The 18928-nt window shown below is 40.0% G+C and overlaps 1 protein-coding gene across 28 annotated transcripts in view; it reads left to right on the forward strand.

Annotated features, from left to right (window-relative positions):
- DTNA (dystrobrevin alpha) overlaps positions 1-18928 on the forward strand; it is a 383284-nt gene that overhangs the window by 195001 nt on the left and 169355 nt on the right. For 5 of the 28 annotated variants that reach the window (XM_053571213.1, XM_053571207.1, XM_053571214.1 and 2 more), the window contains exon 1: positions 14596-14777. The exons of 22 other annotated variants lie outside the window; for them this stretch is intronic. The gene's annotated coding sequence lies outside the window, so the exon portion shown is untranslated. Of the gene's footprint in view, positions 1-14562; positions 14778-18928 lie in introns of those variants that run through there. One more of the 28 variants, XM_053571195.1, reaches the window with a different exon arrangement.

Consider the following 18928-nt stretch of genomic DNA (forward strand, 5'->3'; position numbering starts at 1 on the left):
AACTGGAAGCAGTTTTGCTTTCCAGGGAGCATTTGACAGTATCTACAGACATTTTAGATGGTGGTGCCTAGACATGAGAGTGCCATTAGCATCTAGTAGGGACAGGCCGTCAGGGTGCTAAACATCACACTGTGCTCAGGACAGTCCCCCAGAGCAAAGAATTAATCTGAGTGTCAACACTGCTAAGGTTAACAAATTCTTCTCAAAAAGAATTACAGTTACCCTCTACCAGGCTCCATGCGTGGTATTTTTCATTGGTTACCTATTTGGTCCTCATCACTATTCCCTTAGGGAGGTACCACCAGTACTCCCATTTTGGATAATGCACTGGAGGCTCAGAAGGTTGAGTAACTTGCTCAAGGCAATGCAGTCAGAAAGTAGTGGACCCTGAATTCAAAAGCCGATGACACTCAAAACCAGCTCCTGTCAGCTTGCTGCACTGCTCTTTTCAAAAGTACCTACAGCTTCTTTCAAAAATTCAAACTGGAAGCAGTTTGTCTCCAAAGGGTCCCAGGCTACACATGTGGCTTCTGAGCTGGCCGACAGGGTAGTTTAATCATGGCCTGTTATTCCATCCCCAGAATGAACTGACTGGATTTCAGGCACCTGTACTGGAGAAGAGGTGACTGAAAAAGGAAATTTTATTTAAAAAAAAAAAAATCCTTCTTTAGGGCAGGTGTGGTGGCTTACGCCTGTAATCCTAGCATTTTGAGAGGCTGAGGTGGGAGGATTGCTTGAGTCTAGGAGTTGGAGACCAGCCCGTCAGACTCCATTATCTACAAAAAGTAGAAATCTTAGCTGGGTATGGTGGGCACCTGCAGTCCCAGCTCATTGGGAGAGGAAGGCAGGAGGGTCACTTGAGCCCAGGAGTTTGAGGTTGCTGTGAGCTATGATAACACCACTGCACTCTGGCTGGACAGGTAACAGAGTGAGACCCTGATGGGCAAGATGGAATTCCAAGACAGGACGGCAGGACTTAGAGTACAGAAAAGGCGGAATTGCACACAGGGTTTGACAGAAGAAATAGAGCAGCAAGCACGGCAGCAGGGTGACGGGCTGGCTCTTCCTGCAGGAGGGGCCACTCACCTCCCGCCGCCTCCCCTCAGGGCACCTGAGCTCCTGGGGGAGCAAAGGCAGCCATCAGGCTCGGGCAAGGACAAACCCCACAAGTGCTGATGGTCACAGACAAGGAAGAGATGGTCCACTTCAGCCAACACGTGCAGAAAAAGAACCTCCCCTTCCTCCGTCAGAATCCTGGGGATGCAAGCTGAACTCCTTCCTCTTCAGGCTCTTCGTGGGTCCGGACTCAGCCGGCGCCCCAGCCATACAGCCGTTAGCCATTCCCTTGGTAGATCCACATTTTCATTTCTCCCTGTGAATTTGTTTTTTTGAGCTACGAGATCTTTTCCAGAAACTCTTTGTATTAGTTTCCTGGGGCTGCTGTAACAAACTACCACAAACTTGGGGGCTTAAAAATGACAGAAATTTATTCTCTCATAGTTCTTCAGGCAAGAAGTCTGAAATCGAGGTGGTGGTAGAGCCATCCCCGTGAAGGCTCTAGGGAAGACTCCTTTCTTGCGTCTTCTAACCTCCAGCAGTCCTTGGCATTCCCTGGCTTGCGGTGTCCCAGTCTCTGCCTCGTCCTGGTGACTTCTCTCTTGTGTGTGCATGTCCTTTCCTGTGTCCTCCCCTCCTCTTCTACAAATGTCAATCATTGGATTTAGGGCTCATTGTAATCTGGGATGATCTCATTTTGATCCTTAACTGATTACAACCACCAAGACTCTATGTCTATATAAGGTCCTATTCTGAGTTTCAGGGTAGATATGAGTTTTTGAAGGACACTAATTATAGTAGTCAGTGTTCTCCAGAGAAACAGGCCCAATATATGCACCCACTCACACATGTCTGTAAAGGGATGTATTATAAAGAATGATTTCATGTGATTATGGTGGCTGAAGCCCTGAGAACCAGGAGAGCTGATGGTGTAAGCTCCAGTCTGAGTCCAAAGACAGAAAAAGACCAGTGTCCCAGTAGGAAGACCTTCCTGCAGAGAGAGCAAATTCTGTCTTGCTGAGCCTTCAACAGATTGGTTAGGCTGCACTCACACTGGAGAGGGCAACCTGTTACTTGCTATACCAATTGAGATGTTAATCTCATCTAGGAAACACCCCAGAATAATATTTGACCAAATAACTTTGGCCCTGGTGGCCCAATCATGTTGACACATAAAGTTAACTGACACACGACTCAACCATACCTCCTCCAGCACATTTTCCTTCACATTTCACTGGCTTCACTGGCAAGGGGGCTGCAAGCACAGTTATTGACTTAGACCTTCTCTGAGACCTGAGGTGGAGGCATAAACAGAAAACTCTGTTTTGCCAGCACAGAAAAATGGGAGAATGGATATTGGCTAAATAACCAACAAATCCTTTGTATTTCTATATACTATTTCTTTTTGGTAAAACAGATCCATCCATACCAGTCTGTGCTTTGTGTTTGCAAGTGACAAAACAAAACAAAACAAATTTAGGTGAGGTTAACAAAAGGGGGCAGTCAGGCTTCAGATAAGTGTAGATCAGAAGTTCAAAGGTGATTGAAAATCCTGTCTCTTTCTTCCTTTCTCAGAGATATTTTCCTCTAGTGTTGGACTAATTCTTAAAGAGGCATTCCCAATGCAGTAATGAAGAAAGCCGTCAGCACCTCCAAGCATAAATAATTTACCCAACCATAGATAGTTCTTTTCACAGTGAAAAGAACTTAACTCTGACTCCCACAGAACCCAGATTGGCTCTACGGGGGTCACTTAAAGATCCACGTTCCAACTCCTGTTTTCATTATTGATTACTTCATCTACCTGTGGATGACCTCATCATTACTTCTCTCGTATCCAGAAAAAAACTCCCTCTTATTTGACTTCTCAGCCATCTAATACTTTGACCACTAGATCTGCTTATCTTCAGCAATTGAACCACGTCCATTGTCACAAACTGTCTGCAAACCCCAGCTCCTTCCCACCAGCCCTTTTGCTGATATCCTGCATCTGTAAGCCTTTGTGACGTTTCTCAGAGGAGCTTTTGGCCCTAGTTCCTTCTCACTGTCCATCAGCCTGTCTTCCTTTACCTCCTGTCTTTACTTCCTTCCCTCCTTGCTTATGTTCTGTGGCTTGTCCCTCGTACAATTTTCCTTTTACATACCTCCACCTCCCACCTCCCACCTCCCATCCTACCATCAGCTTCACCAGACAGCAGCCAAGCTGTGAGTGAACCCACTCACTGGTTTCCCCAGGCTTGCGTGTTTGCTGAGCTTTGTTGAAGGAAACCACCCAGCTGACTGTGCTGGCACCATGTCGACTCACAGTCCCCACTCCAGGGGGCTGCAGTGCCCTGTGGATCATTCCCCTTCTCTCTTTATTTCCCCATTTGCATCAAACCTCTTCTCCCCCTTCCTCTTTCTGAGCTACCAGCCTTGCTCTATTCTTATTGAGAATACAGAGGCCATTGCATAGGAATTCCCTCTTCTTTTTATTTCCAAACATTCAGATATGTCATCATCCAACAGGGGTGTCCAACCCTTTGGGTTCCCTGGCCACATGGGAGGAATAAGAGTTGTCTTGGGCCACACATTAAATACACAACACTAATGAAAGCTGAGAAGCAAAAAAAGGTCCATGCATTATTGTCACTATCTGACACCATAGATAAGTAATAAAGGTCTCAAATAACCCACCTGCAGCCCACAGGCTGGGCACCACTGGCAGAGCTTTCAAATCTTTTCTCCCTAGTTCCAGGAGAACAGTGGTTTTCTCAGCTTGTACTCTGTATGCTGTCCCCAGTGTTTTTTTTTTTTTTTTTTGTAGAGACAGAGTCTCACTGTACCGCCCTCGGTAGAGTGCCATGGTGTCACACGGCTCACAGCAACCTCTAACTCTTGGGCTTACGCGATTCTCTTGCCTCAGCCTCCTGAGCAGCTGGGACTACAGGCGCCCGCCACAACGCCCGGCTATTATTTTTGTTGTTGTTGCAGTTTGGCCGGGGCTGGGTTTGAACCCGCCACCCTCGGCATATGGGGCCGGGGCCCCACTCACTGAGCCACAGGCGCTGTCCCCTTTTAAAGTCTCTCTGCCTCTCACATGATCTGTCTCTCTGCCTGTAGTGGACCATTCAAATATTTTTAAGTCTTCTATATTTAGAAATCTTCCCTTAACTTCATGTTTCCCTTCCAATTCCTGCCCTTTCTCTGCTCCCCTACAAATCAAAGTTTCTTTTCAAAAAAATTGTCTACCTAGGCTGACTCTACTTCCTCACCACACCCTCACCCACCTCCTTCCCCTTTCCCTCACCAGTCCACTAAAAAGATTCTTATTAAACTGTCGTTATCTTCATATTCCAAAGCTAATGAATACCTTTTTTATTTTCTATACTCACCTTCTCAGTTGCTTTCAACACAAAAACAATTCCTTCCTTACTGAAAAGCTCCCTTGTCTTAGCTTTCGCAGAAATCTACACTGCACAAAGTTTTCCTCCTACTTCCCTGGCCCCTCTCTCCTGGGGGGTGGGCATCTTGGGCCTGCTATCTCTTATTTTCCTATGGCTTTAAAAAGTCCCTCCATACCTGCAACTTCCACGTGTGTATCCCCAGCCATGCCTTATTTTCAAGGCTTCCGGCTGATACAGACAACCTGGATGGCGTCTGAAATTAAACGCCTTCTTTCACACACAACTCACTCCTTGTTGCATGGCTCAGCTTGCTGCGGCACCCAGCTTCTGCATCATAGTAAATGGCTTATTTCATAATCTTGGGAGTTTTTCTCACTTGTTCTGCACATTCAGTCTATGGCTGATGCCTGTCAATTCTATTTGCGGAATGTATTTCAGAGTGTCGACTTATCCTTGCCTCTGTTGTCAGCATCTAGCCCAGTGTCATCGGTTGGCCTCCAAACTGGTTTCACTCTATCTACTCTGCCCCTGCCCCGTCCATTCATTCTCATACCATAGCAAAGGTGCAAGGGTGATCTATTAAAAATGAAAGTTGGATTATGGTGCTATTGTATTTCAGATCCTATAGAAGGTTCCCACTGTACTTAAAATAAACTTCAGAATCCCTAACGTGGTCTGCAGTGTCCAGGTCCCAGAATGGCCCTCCCTGACTTAGGTTCAGTGCTCCACGCACACTGCTCTTTTCCGCTCCTTGATCATATCAGCGTATATCCCCCCATTCAGAGACCTCGCCTAAACCAGAAGTGCCTCCTCCCCACTCTTCATAGGTGTCCTCGCAAATGTCCATTTCTCAGAGAGGTCTGAGATGCCTCCAACTCACCTCAGGGAGGACATTCTTTCCTCATACCCATCCCAAGCCTGGACACAGACTTATTTACCTACTGTGGAGACCAGCCCCCAAAACTTTCCCAAAATCTTCATGATAATAGAGCTATTACAAGCCAAGATATTTAAAATTACTTATCAACATAGTTATTCCTTAGATTACAAGCCTTAATCTTCATAAGAGCTCCTATATTGACTATTTCTCCCTGGGCCACCATATTTTAGAACTTGCTTCTGTCGCAAATAGGAATTTTCTTTGACCTGGAGCTTACTCCCACATCCAGGCCTCAACACCCATTTTACCTGGACCGAGTTCCTAATCTCTTCCCTATTCCAATGAATAACTCATAATTTTCTAGTTGTACCACCCATAATCAACACAGCATTTCTCTCTCTCTCTGTTTTTTTTTTTTTGGTCGTTTTTGGCCGCGGCTGGGTTTGAACCTGCCACCTCTGGCATAGGGGGCTGGAGCCCTACTCCTTTGAGCCACAGGTGTCACCCACCCAGCATTTTTCTCTTTTACAAAGTAGAGCTTGATTTTTCTTCCCACCACCTCTCTGTTTCTAACTAAACTATATGTAATCCATAGATCTATTGAAGTTTATTCTCAAAAATGCAATCGCTTTTTAAAGATAAAGTCATAAACTCTTTAGCCTCCTTTCAAATGCGGGGAAAAGCCATAGTTTGAAAAGTACCAATCCGTTTTGCAATCAAAATCTTACATTTTTACATGGAGATATGTAAGAATATATATGTAGATAGGAAAAGGTAGACGCGAAAATGTTAACTGTGGTGGGTGGGATTACACGTTAGTAGAAAATATTTTTGCTAACTTTTTTTTTTAATTGGTCTGAAATGTTTACCAAGAATATCATGAAGTCTGAAGCGGATAAAACAAATAGTCTAGGCTTGGCCCAGCGGCTCTTACATGTAATCCTAGGACTCTAGGAGGCCAACTCAGGAGGATTGCTTGAGGCCAGGAGTTTAAGGTTGCAGTGAGCTACGATGACTTTAGCTCAGGAGATAGGGGAGATTCTGTCTCAAAAAAAAAAAAAAAAAACAACTCTGTGTTCAATGTTTTGAATATTATTTCTATAAGTATGACAATATGGGTAAGCAAGCCAAATGACAGGGGCTTAATGCAGCGGTGCCCAACCTTTTGGCACAAGGGACCGTTTTCCTGGCAGACAATTTTTCCACAGATGGTGGGTGGGGGTGGAGATGGCTTCAAGGGCATTGCATCTCCACCTCAGATCATCAAGCATTAGATTCTCCTAAGAAGCGTACAATCTAGATCCCCCAGTGCTGTTAACAGTAGGGTTCACATTCCTAGGAGAATCTAGCTCCCTGCTGATCTGACAGGTGGTGGAGCTCTGGCGGGTATGTGAGCTGTAGAAAGCAGTTGTAAGTACAAATGAAGCTTCACTCACAGGCCCCTGTCCCGCTTCCCTTTCTATTTACTGTTCACCACTGCACCTCTGCAGTTTCTCTTTCACACGTCACTCTGAGTCTCTATGCAGAATTCAATTTCTAATTGAATTTATTGAATTAGATTAAGTCGCCTCATTTTAGAATAAGCCACATGGAAGAAACCAAGAAACAATAATCTCTAGTACTGTGCGTTGAGACTAAGAAAATGAATTCTTTTAAGAGTGAAATCTCAGGAATTTGCCTGTTTCCTTGACTTCACAAGTAGACTTGATCTTCAGAAACGCCCACTGGTGCCACCACTCACATCCTGTTGTGTGGCCCAGTTCTTAACAGGCCATGGACCTGTACTGATCCACAGATCCAACATATGTCATTCGGTTTCTCTGTGCTTCATATGTGTAAGTAGAAGGATATAAAGAAAAAAATGGGTTATCCCTGGGATGTAGAGCATTCTTACATGTATAATGAATATGGACAGCTAATTTCCTTTGGAAACATTGTTCATCTCTGATAAGCAGTGCAAAATGTTAATGTCCTTATGCCTCTTATAAGCCAGATTTTAGTATTATTAATTATCAAGAAGTCCTTCCTAATGTCTACCCAAAAGCATGCAGTTATGGCTTCAGTAAAAAACAAAGGACATTTGTTCACCATTATTTACAGGCGGGTATGCTTTCAACCGCTTCAGGGCCTCCCTCGGGCTTCTGCTGGACTTCCCTTTCTGGTTGTTGTTCGCCACTGCACCTTCTCCAGTTTCTCTCTCTTTCACGTGTCACACGAGTCTCTGTGCAGAAGGCAATGGCTGATACAGAATTAACCAGTGTGATGTGTGGAGATAACGTCCCCCCAGAACGGCCCCGGGAACCTCTGAAATATCAGGTCTGAGTATTTGCCACCACAGGCACCCGGAAGGGCCCAAAATGCCTCACGTCTTCATTTTATGGGTCAACTTGAATAAAATGTAACTGCTAGATGGACTTTTTTATTTAAGCATTTGGAATGAAATTCCAAATATTAGTTTGTTATTTGCCTCAGTTTATTCAAACATTTCTCTCAATAGCTTGTATTTTTTCAGCATTCTCTTTTTATTTCCATCTTCCTGGGAATTTATCAGAAAGTCCTTAATGTTTAGTGCGTTTTCATGAACCACATATGCTTCTCTTTTTCTTTCCCACCAAATTACCTAATAGTCTTTTAAAAATCGTTTTGCCCGGGCAGCGCCTGTGGCTCAGTGAGCAGGGTGCCAGCCCCATATACTGAGGGTGGCAGGTTCAAACCCAGCCCCGGCCAAACTGCAACAAAAAAATAGCCGGGCGTTGTGGCCGGCGTCTGTAGTCCCAGCTGCTCGGGAGGCTGAGGCAGGAGAATCGCCTAGGCCCAGGAGTTGGAGGTTGCTGTGAGCTGTGTGAGGCCACGGCACTCTACCAAGGGCAATAAAGTGAAACTCTGTCTTTACAAAAAAAAAAAAAATCGTTTTGCCCATAACAATTTACTCTCCTTATAGTTCTGTAGTTTTTTCTAACTTGCTTCATTTTCTAATACTCTTTATCACAGTGTCCCATCAATAATTAATATTCGCTGAGTGTCTACAGGTCGCCTGGCCTGGCATTTGCCTCCCCGTCCCCTCCACCCATTATCTGTGATATATGGACACGCGTTGTTTGGCAGGCGGTTCCAGTGTGCCCTCCCCTTGCTCACTGACTGTTTAATTACTTGCCTTTCCCAAGGGACCATCACAGAGGAAGGAAGGAAGCTGCTCAGTAGCTTCCATCTCTCCTGCATCTCATCGTAGCCACCAAAGGTGCTCTGAGGGTCCATCAGGCATTGGAGCTTTAGACTATGTGCTTTGCTAATGTATCCCAAGTCCCACAGAGTAAAAGAATCTGAAAAAATACACCTCCCCTCCCAACAACGAATGCTTTCCAAGCTTGAGGGACACTGAATGGGTGATTTTTTCCCATAAATATTCTGCCTATACTGACCTAATTAAATTATCTGTCTGGGCTCAAGTCAGTTGATGGCATCCTCGCTCACATATTGTTACACCTACAGTTACATTTCCTTTATCTGTATTCTCATCTTCCCATCTAGACTGTAGGCCGTTCATATTTCTTTGACTACATCTGGTGCAGTAAGTGTTTTAGATGGCAGTTAATTAAAATTTTTTGAATTAGAATAAGTCACCTCATTTTAGAATAAGCCACATAAAAGAAATCAGGAAACAATAATCTCTAGTACTGTGTTTTCAAACTAAGAAAATGAATTCTTTTAATAGTGAGGTCTCAGGAATTTGCCTGTTCCCTTGACTTCAGAAGTAGACTTGATTTTTCAGAAATGTTCTTCCCTTTCCCTGATAACTGAGAAAGAATATGTCCTGTCCAGTGGAGACAGGATCATAGGTATGCAAACAACTTGAGTGTACAGACTGTGGGACTGGCACAGAGGGTGACCAGATGGGTACTTAATGAGTTACCTGACAGTCTGACATTCAACGCACACAGAGTTTCTGCTCTCTGAACAGACTACAATGCCATAGAAGAACTCAGAGGCCATACAGGAGTGATGATAATTTTATATCAATTTTATATCACTAACTTTATGAACATCCTGACTCCTCAGTTCTCTTGGAATCTTTCCATTTTGTTCTGCGCAGAACAGGTTTTGATCTGGGAGAATATTTCTCAGTATCCTTACTATTTTCCAAGAGTGGAAGTGGCTTTGGAGAACTGCCACATGGATTGTCCCGGACAAAACAAATAAAAAAAAACAAAGCATCACCTACCTCGAATTAACTCCTATTCTTGACTTAGACACCAGAGCACATCCATGAGTTTCACAGATGACGTCAAAGTATAACTGATGGGGGGGGGGGGTTGAGAGATGAATTGACATTTAGAGCCAATATGGTCAAATGACAAAAAGCAAAATGAATTCACAAAGACCCCTGTTTCTGTTCTATCCCTGGAATAATTCATAATGGGACTTTAAGCAAGTGACTTCACCTCATTAAGCCCCAATTTCTTCATCAATAAAATCAATAAAATGAAGTATTAGACTAAATTTGGGTATAGACTTGGTAAATTCTTAAATTCTGTGCTTTGTCTAACTTAAACCCAGTAATCTTCTCCTGCTTCTAGGAATCTGTTCTAAGGAAATAACCCAAGGCATAACCAAAAATTTATATACAAAGATACATTGCTTAAAATAAGAAACCCAGAAAAGACTAAATATATATTAAAAATAAGGATGGCTAAATAAATTCTGATACATAAGAAATATTAAAATGTTATACAACTGTTATAGTAAAAATATTCTTGAAGCATATGTACTACCATACTTGTTTTGAGGGGTATAATAATTACCCTGATATGATCACCATATATTATATATATTGAAATATCATTATGTACTCCATTAAAGTGTACAATTATTATTGTTAATTAAAAAAACATAAGAGTGACTTTACCTAACAAATGCAATGAATGTAATTTGGTTCTTTGTACCCTCAATGAATCCCCAACCCCCCCAAACAAAAACAAAAACACACAGTCAAAAGAAAAAATAAATTATCCAGAATTTTTAACATGTAAAGAAATACATCAAAAAGTTGATAATGGTTATTTCTGATAGTTGAATTTTACATGTTTTTAATGTGATTTCATAAAATCTTTCTGTATTTTTAAAGTTCTCTACACAGAAACATATGATAATATCTTCTGGCAAGAAAATGAACAAGAAGGACAACTTTTTATTATTAAGTTTAGAATTAAATATCTTTTACTATATATAAATCTGAAGTATAACTATGTAATTATGAATTTTAAAGAAATGAAAAAAATATAAAAATAGAGGTTTGGAAATATTAGTAAAGTTCTATAAATAATAGGGAAAAATGATTCAGGATTCACAATAGGTTATCTGTAGGGTATGTAGCCATCAATTTCATAGTGTTATTTAAAAACAGATATTTTCTGTGATGCTTCTACAGTAGAACATAAAGAAATCCTTCTTATTTATAGCCCTATTATTTTAATTCAAAGAAAAGTGCATGTTTTGAAGCATCTTGGGGGTAAAATAGAATCTCAATATTGAGTTATATAAATTGAGATGGCTTGCAATAGCCTCGTTCTTTCATAAGAAATTTTTATGAATAGAATAGATACTAATCCGATTAATATTTTTTAGGTCAGCTGCTCAAAGTCGCCCAAGAAACTATGTGCTTATAAAATTGTTCAGAAGATCACAATCTTTTTGTGTTGTTGTTAGTAAGCTTTCTTATTTAATTTAAACCAGTGCCCTAACAATGAAGCACTTTTTGGTATTAAAAAATAAATAATAATTTTAAAATGTGATGTGAAAAGTTGCATTTGCAGAGTTTTAAATTGTTTTGCTTATTTTAATTTCATTAACATTGGCAGCCAGTGTTTTTGTAGCCACACTTTTTAAGCTAGCTACCTCTCAGCCTGTCTTGTCACCTTGAGTTTCTGGGACATTCAGTCCCCTCATATGTGAAGGGAGGTCGGTAAAGCTAAAAACCTCTAAGGTCCCTCCCACCTCTGTGGGACCAGGGTGAGGCCAGTTGACTTCCTGGAGTACTGTGAAGCATTATCACCTATGTCACAAAAACTATTTCTGGGTGATTGAATTCTTCATTTAAAATTAAGAGGATCACCCCAGCACAGATTGTTATATATTTTGTTCAGATCGAGAGGGGAGTTAATATTAACATTTATAAAAGAGGATTTAAAATTTCACGAAACCAAATAAACTGACATCATATTCTCTAATAGTTAGAGAAAGCAACCAAATTGCTACAACATTTGACAAAGGATCTACCTTATGTCTGCCCATCATAGTAAATGCTTAGGAGCAGTAGCTGTTAACTAGATAAATGATGGGCTCTTCAATGTACAAAATGAGGAACAATTAGATACATGTAACAGCCACATGGAGAAAACTGCATCTTCAGCCAGCCATACGAGAATAGTTATGAATTATTCAAATTGGGGTTCCATTTATCTTTCCTTCATCAACCGTTTTGAAGAGGATTAGGAGTGCTAATCTTCCAGTGTGGCTGCACCATGCTTTTTTGCCCCTTCTGCCTCACACGTTTTGTAAGATTGTATCCTCATGAGTCACTGCACTTAAGGATTTTTCGGGGTTGTAACAGTGCTAAAGCTATTTTAATCATCTCAAGTGATTTGTTGTAGGGCCCTTCCTTCCTTCCTTCTTTCCTTTCCCTCCCTTCTTCCTTCCTTCCTCCCGCTTTCCTTTCCTCCCTCCCTTTTCTCCTCCTTCCCCCCCCCCCTTCTCTCTTCTCCTTCTTCGGACAGAGAAATCTTGCAATGAACAATATTCATTTTATTCTTTCTGGTAACTTCCTGCAATGAAAAGTTAGTTGTTTTTTTGTTTTGTTTTGTTTTGTTTTTCTGCCACTGTTTTTTTTAACGCCTGACTACTGTTGTTTGCTGTAGTCTACAAAGGGATTTTTAATGCTAATTTTCCTACGCCATTGACTTTGGTGTCAGGTAATTTCCTGAATTACACGAGCAGCTAAAAGTCTATATTGGTGAGCAGTTTTTATTCCTTGTCACAGATCAAGGTGACCTTTTCAAGGCTACAGTTAATTCAATATTGGTTAAGTATTTAAAATGTAATCTATGTGTATAATTTTTATTCTTATGCCCTTTATGATGAAGATTCTTTACACTCTATTTTAATTTTTTAAATATCACTAACAAATATCATATAGCCTATTTTTTAAGAATCCAATGTGAGTATCTCAATGAACTACTTGATGTGCTTTCTGTCACATGCAAGAATGGAAAAAAAAAATTGACTACCAAGTTCAGCACTCTTGCCACGGTCCATTCCGTACTAGGAAACCGTGTAACCTTTTGACTGATCGGTCCCTCCCAGATGGTTTTTAGGTAGGAGCCATTTGCCTAAAATCGTGCCTAGACATATGCTGCGCTATGAACCAAACCCACGTGATGAAGCATCTGGTTGAGAGTGTGTATCTTGCTGAAAATGACATTTTTACTAGCAAAGGGAAGTCAGGAGCCAGTCAGCTTTAGTGTTGTTCTTCTTGTTCAAAAATTATAACTATATTTACTAAATAATCTCCATTCGTTGAGACCTAGAACATTTCTTTTTTTTTTTTTTGTAGAGACAGTCTCACTGTACTGCCCTTGGGTAGAGTGCCGTGGCGTCACACAGCTCACAGCAACCTCCACTCTTGGGCTTACGGGATTCTCTTGCCTCAGCCTCCCGAGCAGCTGGGACTACAAGCGCCCGCCACAACGCCCGGCTATTTTTCTGCAGTGTGGCCGGGGCTGGGTTTGAACCTGCCACCCTCGGCATATGGGGTTGGCGTCCTACTCACTGAGCTACAGGAGCCGCCCCGAGACCTAGAACATTTCAAGCGCCGTGTTTGGTGCTTTCCTTGGACTGTCTCATTTAATCCTTTTCCATAATTCTTTAAAACTACAATAGAGACTTTGCAGAAGAATAAACTGAGGCTTTGAGAGTTAAATAATCTGTCCAAGATCACAGAAGTCATTTGGGCAAGAGCCGGGTTTCAAACCTTCATCTGCTTACCTCCGCAGTTGCTCTTGTCAAAGAGCTCCTCTCCCCGCCTCCCTTTGTGGTGTGGTGTGTCAGGGAAAAGCCTGTGCAGATCCCTGGAGGATTTAACCACAGCGAGGCTGCTGTGAACACAGTCCTGGAGGAGTGAGGTGACGCTTTCATTCCCTTCTTTATCCATTTGAGTAGCAGCCCTGCCCAATGCCAAATCTTCTGCTGGTTACTTGGTATAGAAAGATGAGTAAGGCCTTAGGAGAGCCTGTGCGTAGAGAAGACAGGTGTGTAAGCAAATTAGTATGAAATATAAGCTAAATTTGAGAAGTAAACAAGGCAGAGCAAGCAGCAGCGTGACAAAGGGAGGTCTGTGGGACAAAGTAGCCACCTACTAAAGGCTCCCCCGGGTGAACATGTGTGGTGGAAGGGAGGATGGCGTTGACATGAGAGGGGAAGCTCCCTCAGCCTTTCCTTAAAGGACTGGTACTAAGCTGAAGGTGATGCCTTAAATATTAAGGACCTAGCCAAGTCCCAGGGTTGTTGAGAGCTGGTGTGGTTTCCACTCCAAAACTCTTGCTGTTCTTGTAAGCCCCTCCCCCCCAAAAAAATAGTAGGCTTGATTTTAGTGAACTGTATTAGCACAGATCCAAATCTATGATCAATTTACATAGAACCGAAATCTACTCTGTTTAAATAATGGTTAAACACAGACTTTTAAAACAAAGAAAATGAAGAATTTTACCTCCCACATCTAAGCTGGGATTAGAAGTTTGCTCTAGAAAAAAACACTTTGCGACTAGCCCCTCCATACACTGGATAAAGTGTTTTCAGCATCTGTGTTTACTGAATAATTTAATGAGGTTTTTTTATGTTCTTAAAGGAGCTGACGGATGATAGCTGCATTTCCTATTGAGTTAGTCTGATAACTGACATTTAAAGATTTTAGTTGGTAGAAATAGGAATGATCAGTATTTCAAGGGATTCATGGCAACTTAAAAATGCATATAGTTTATTTCATGAGTTAGTTTAAATGCTTCGGAGACCCTTTATTCTTATACCTCTGTCTTTTTTTTTCCTCCTTGTTCATGAAGTTTGAGTCAGCAAGAGAAACATATTCAAATTTGACTTGTCATACAGAGGGAATAAAACTGACTTTGTCAGGGTGGGTGGAGGGGGAAAAAAGCAACTTTTTGTCAGTCTTTTGTATTTCAGCAGCTGGATTCATTGCTACCATGGTAACGGACCACATGATGAGGTGTATTAGATTGCTGTGTGTTGAGCGCAAGGGGAAGAATGAACACAGCTTTTTATTGAAGTTAAAGGTTACTTTGGAGTTTCTTCTGTGGAAATGTGTAAGGTCAAATACTATAGTTTTCAGCATATGTAGTACTTCAGAGGAAGAATTAAGGGCATGTGGGTGCCTTTATCTACAAAACCAGGTAAGGTACAATGGAATCTATGAAACTGAACTCTCTTACTTCTGTTGCAGTGGCATAACTTGCTGGGTGGAATTTCACTGTCACCCCCGCCCCACCCCCACATGGGCACAGGACAGATTTCTTCTGCAACGCCCCCCCCCCAGCTCCTCCACCTCCTGTTTCAACTGTTTTTAATCTGAAAGTCTAAAACGTTATGAATTTTTCGGTTCTGTGGTGGTAGCGTGTGTGAGTGTGCGTGCTGTGTGTACAGGCAGAGAAAGGAAACCGCCAGGGAAGCAAGCAGACTGCAGTGGTTTGTATCTTCAGATCAGTGTAAAAGCGAGCAGTGTTCCCTTGTTTTGTTCTTTGGAAACGGCCTGCCTTGCTTAGAGGGCACTTCATGAGCGGCATTAGTCCGAAGCTACTTCTTTCTTGAACTAAATGAAGCAGTAGAACAAAGTTTTCCAGCGTCTCATTTGGTGTGTTTATTCTGTGAGGCTTCCCCCCTTCTTTCACCACATTACTGCCAGCCTCATCCAACATGAATAGCTCAGTTTTATCTGTACTTTTTACAAGATACTTGATTTCCATCAGCATTCTATTCTTTTAAGCACTGTGGTTGCCTGTGCATTAGAGAATTTTAAAAATAGAAGTAAATACAATATGAGTGAGTGTAAAATGAACTCTTGTGTGGAGGCTGGTAAGAACCAAATGTAAACAATTCATTGTGGCTTGGTGAGGCTTCAATTCCCAGAGCCCAGAAGCTTCCTCATGTGTTGTTTACAGATCACCCTGGGAGCTCCCTTCAAAACCGGAGTGTACACAGAGCAAGTTAAAGGCGAAGAAAATTTCTTTATTAATAACTTATTTGGGTTTCTTGTTTGTGCTTTCTACTGATGTCTGATGTCGGACTTTTTCATGAGACATTAGGATTTACTTTAATTTTTAGGCAAGGGATAACCCGTGCAACTTCTCTTAGAACAAAGTTGTCTTAGCAGCTTTTACAGATAAAACCTAACTAAATAGCAGCAGAGACCCACTGTTACTCTAGGGTATCAATGTCCACCTGCAGATGTAGAAAAATCTTTGAAAAATGCCATCTTAGGGAACTAAAATCAATTGTTTTCATTAATTGGCACTAATTAGGATAAAAACCAATAGATTATCCCAAGTTTTGTTATATAGCATGCTTTCCTGAAAAAGGGAAACTTAGATTTTGTTAAGTTCATTTATGCTCCGTGATTTCCATTGCCATTTCCTTAGTCGTTTTAGTTTTCATATGTCCTCGGCATCTTCTAAGTCTGAGCAACAATTTATAATTATTATTCAAAACAACGTTTACCTTAATTACACATGAAGGGGACTGTTTCCATGATAACAAATATCAAAAGCATTGCAATAACACCTAACGGTTATAAAATGCTGGTGTTTGTATCTGAATTCATTCTTTTCTTTTTCCCTTTGTTGTCTGATTAAACAACAAGCCATGAGCATGTTCTCTAAAGCATGAAATACTTTCACATGCTAAAATTGTTGTTGCTAACGAACAGGGAGTTCTCCTAAATTGGTGAAAGATGGTGCCAGAGAAAAGGTAAAGGTAAAAGTATAAATGAGCTCTTATGCTTTCTTCTTTCTCATCAGTACGGAATAGGTTAAATCTTTATAGAGCAAAGAAGAAAGAATAATGTCAATGTGGCACAATGACCGAAAAGTATCACTTTTCATGTTAAAAATACAGGCAAGGCATAGAAGGTACCTTCTAGTAACTGAAATGAAAAATAAATCATATAATTGAATATATGAGCTATGAGCCAGATTAGACATTAGAGCTAGACGTATATAAAAACCAATATATACCCAAATTTCTGCGGTTTCTATTCACCTGACACTGGGCCATATGTACACATCCAGTCATTGTGACTGAGAGGTCCTAGATAGAAACTTCTTTTATATTTTTGTACTTACATTCTTACGAAGCAAAATTGACTTCCAGTGCATTTGCTTTAAATTTGAAATTTTGACAAGATGTTTTAATTGAATAATATTTGTGTCAACCCTTGTTTAACTCAGTTTTATTGCTAGCTTCGAATGGTAATGTTTCTAAACATTTCAGCTTTAATTTCTAGAGCTCCCGAGACTCTTAGACAAATAGCTAATTATCTGAAAACATTTACCTCTATTAGGGAGATAGATGTTTAACAGAGTCTGATGAAGGATTGTATTAACTAATACAGTGTAGCCTCTTTTAGAAAACTAATAAGTTTTTAGCTCTAAGACAATATTTCTAAAGTAGATGAGGATCAAGCCAATTGGTGATTCAATGTCAACTAGATATTCCATTTTTAAGAGTTGTTATGTAATTACTTTAACAGATCTTATTATTGGCCACTATTGCAGTTTTTTATATGAAAAAAATTGGATTTTGTTTTAGAAATCTTAAACCTTTTGAATAAAAAAGAAAGCAATGATACCATGACCATGATGATAATAATGAGAATGAGAATGATTAAATGGAGAATAATATAGACTTAGAAAGCTGTTGGCTGTATATGTAGAGCCAATGTTTTTAGGAAAAACAGTGGAAATTTCTAATAAGTAGTATGGTTCTCAGAAATTAGCTACCAAATTTAATTAATTCCAATAATAGCATTTATAAGTCACTAGCAATAGATATATGTGTTATATTCTTATCAGACCTTATCATAAAATAGATTGGCTTTGTTCAATAAGCAATAGAGCCTTCCATCAAAAATGATTACATTTATCAAGAATTGTACAATGTGTGGGCTAGTAGTATCTAATAGGGAAGGAGTATACTCATTTCTAGGAATGAATAATTCGTTAAATTTTTAGTATATAAAAGGGAAATCACTGGATTCATTTTCATGATAATATGAGCTTGATATATTTAAAGTGATATGATTATAATAATTCCCACTCTATGACACACATTTTACAAAATGCTCATTATTGGCATTATTTGGATATTTTAATTATGTTTTTACATTTTTCATTTTAAATAAATAACATCTTATATCTAAAACTCGTTAATTTTTATTTGAGGAAAGGTTATACTTAGAAAGAAATCACTTAAATCTACACATCCCTCAATGAAAAAAAATACTAGATAAGTTGGTGATTCCAGTATAAAATGTGGATCCATGAAAGTAGTAGGAGAAAATATACAACCTAAGATAGATAAGGTAGCATTCAAAGGCAGAAACCATTATAGAAAGGACATATGAAATTTGATTACTTTTGGAAAATTCTATAAGCAATTAGAAACAAAAGAAATATACGAAAGCGTGAATTTAACAACATACATGAAGCATAAATGAAAAACTGAATACACAAAATACATAATGAGATCTCATAAATCTGTATGAAAAAGCACCTCACTCATTATTTTTAAAATCTAAAAATTAAATAAATTCTATTCTAATACTTACCAAATATTTTTAGAAGACAGAAGCACAGAAGATAGGTAATTCCTGGAGTTAAGGAGGGTGTGGAAGACAGAAACTCACGTAGGTTGCTATTGAGAATATAGATTTACATATTAATTTTCGTCTGCCTGGCAACATGTAACACAGTCTTTGAAAGATGCTTAGACTTGAACCCAATGATTCTGGAAGCATATCTTAGCAAAATAAATAGTCAAACATATTTACAGGGTTTTTCACTGTTGTGTTTGTAAGTATAAACAACAGCAAAATCTTCTGAGCAATGTAATATACATACCAGCTGCTATTTCTGCTCTAGAAGCTATAAAGCTGTAAGAAGTCATAGGCATGGCTATATGCTTACTTAGCTGCTCTTTACAGGGAACGTGTAGACACAGCGTGGTGTAGAAAAAGGACTTTGGCTTACCTGGATTAAGAGTCAGAATGTCTGGGTTTGCTGTGATCTAGCTGAGTTAGTGTAAGTACAGTATTCTGTATTCTTACAGAACAGTATTCTTAAAATATACAGTATTCTTAAAATAATAATATTAGAGAGCAGAAAAGTCTGAATTCCTTTATCCATCTATATGTGTTTATCTTCACAATTGATGTTACAGATAAGAAGTCATGTATCTACTGGGAGAAGAAGGGTGCATTCTTATAATTTCACCAAAATGAAATGCCAAATGAAACAATAAAATAATTTTAAGAAGACATACTTCCCAATTA

Source organism: Nycticebus coucang, chromosome 19 (assembly GCF_027406575.1).
Source record: "Nycticebus coucang isolate mNycCou1 chromosome 19, mNycCou1.pri, whole genome shotgun sequence".
NCBI classification, from domain to species: Eukaryota; Metazoa; Chordata; class Mammalia; order Primates; family Lorisidae; genus Nycticebus; species Nycticebus coucang.